The 2,213-nt window shown below is 30.8% G+C and overlaps 1 non-coding gene across 1 annotated transcript; it reads right to left on the bottom strand.

Moving 5' to 3' along the window:
* Positions 1 to 1,716: 1,716 nt before the first annotated feature.
* On the bottom strand, positions 1,717 to 1,878 carry LOC111760610 (U1 spliceosomal RNA). The gene has a single exon (XR_002794249.1). It is a non-coding gene; the product is annotated as a U1 spliceosomal RNA (small nuclear RNA).
* Positions 1,879 to 2,213: the final 335 nt, after the last annotated feature.

Genomic DNA, 2,213 nt, shown 5'->3' on the forward strand with positions numbered 1-2,213 from the left:
ACAGTGGGTATCTTCAAATATTTAGTAACTATTTTCTTTTCTCCTAGAACACCAACTAGATGTACGTTAGACTCTCACATTTTCTTTTCCATGGTTTGTCTCATAGTTTGTTTCTGTTTTCCACTGTTTGTCTCTTAGTGATGACATATAACATTTTTACATATTTACTACAGTTGACTAATATTCTCTTTTGTTTGTCTAATCTAGATTTTCAAATGGCCATTTAATTTAATTTCAGTTTTTCCATTTTCCTTTTATATAAGCTTATTCAATTAAAAAAACTTTGCTGTTGGTCAATTTTAGTAGTCTCTTGTTTCTTATTCATGATTTTGTTCCTTTCTTTGATTCCCTTAAAAATAAGTATTTTGGTTTCATTTTATGTCTTTGACAATTCTATTATCTGAGATATGTGCATATGATTCTTTTATTTGATAGTTTGTTCTGATTACTCCCTTATGAATTCTGTGAATGTTTCTTATAAGCGCTTGCCTTTTTTGAGTTAGTTGTTATAACTGTTGAAGGTCTGAACTGAAGGTGTGTTTCTTCAGAGAAGACTCATGTTGCCAGTTGTCTGGGATCCTTGCCAAACTGGGACCCATCAAATCACACATTAGATGTTCCTTATTTTTTATTTACAAAGGTCTCATTAATTTCAGCTTGAAGACAGTCTTTTTTGTAGATATTAAATCTCAAGGAAGACTTCATTTACTTACTTTTCCTCTCTATCCAGAGCTCAAACTAAATTTATCAGTTTACCCTCATCCCTCTTTACAAAATAGATTGTTTTTTACTTGTTTAATCTTTACATGTGATTGTAGACCTCAGGAGATCCCAGATTTATGTGGGTTCTATTTATCCAACTCTCTATCTTTTATATATTTACTATTTATCTCTTGACCACTGTATATAACCTTTTAAACCAGAGTACCCAGATACGCAGAAATAGCAAATATCATTAAAAATCTTAATTTTAGCACTTGCTGACACCTATGGATACAAGTTCATGCTTTCTAGCCTCTGCAAGTTTTATTATTTTGGCAAAAATTTTGCTTACTATTTATATGCCATTTTTGTAACAAGACAGTCTTGGGAAACATAAAATAAAATAAAGTCACAATATTTATTTTAAAGATATGATCACATTTCAAGGATCATTTCTAAATTCACCTCTTAGAGAAGCTTTCACATCAAATCCTCTTTCAATTTTATAGATATTTTTATGTATTGAAATAATTATTAAGTGTATAATTAAAAAGAAGCAACCATCTAAAGTTTAAGGGAAATAAATAATTAGACTAATCCCCTGAACTTCAGTCAAATACTGTTCAAAGTGCTATTGTGGTATACAAATATAAGTCAGTTCATAACAAAGATAAATAAAATTTACACGTCAAAATGAATTAAGTCATTTTCTTGTGAAATTAGATCTGAGTTTGTTCATAATGACACCATTCAACACTTCTTAATTGAGCCCCTGTAATGTTTCTTTACCTATGAATTCAATGATACAGACAGACTCGAGGGAAACTAAAAGCGGGGGAAAGTAGTTTAAAGCTCTCATAAAAGATGAACAGTGATGATTAACTATTTTGGAGGGATATCTAAGGGATTGTTCTCATAGCTCTCTTAATTAGAGTTTGGTGTACACTAAATACATTATTCAATATTTATTTGTATGTTATATTTTCAATATATACTTTTTTTTTTTTCAACACGGGGGAGAGAGCAGGTGCAATCCCCCAGTACCACAAATTATGCAGTTGAGTTTCCCACATTTGGGGAAATCACAAGGGTCAGCATATCCAGAGTACAGTGGATAAGCCTCACCCTGGGAAAACCACCTTTGTGATCATGGTATCTCCCCTTCCAGGCAACTATCAATATACTTTTAATTACCCTATCTTGTCTCTTTATCAAAATATCTCTATAAAATTTAGTATAATAATTATTGTTATTATTATTATTATATCCATTTTCCAGGCAAGTAAACCAACATTTACAAAGGCTCATGACAAATATAAGGTATCAGAATGTAGACAGACTAGAAACTGAGTCATTAATTTTAATTCTTTACAATATAAGAGAGTACTGATTTGAAACTCCATAGGGAATAAATTGAACCTTTGTGAGCATCTTAAACCACTCTTGCAAGCTCAATAATTAGGGAAAAAGAAAAGAAAAAGATAGGATGTAGACTTTTTCCAAATCAATAT

This window comes from Dasypus novemcinctus, chromosome 10 (genome assembly GCF_030445035.2).
Source record: "Dasypus novemcinctus isolate mDasNov1 chromosome 10, mDasNov1.1.hap2, whole genome shotgun sequence".
Lineage (NCBI taxonomy): Eukaryota > Metazoa > Chordata > Mammalia > Cingulata > Dasypodidae > Dasypus > Dasypus novemcinctus.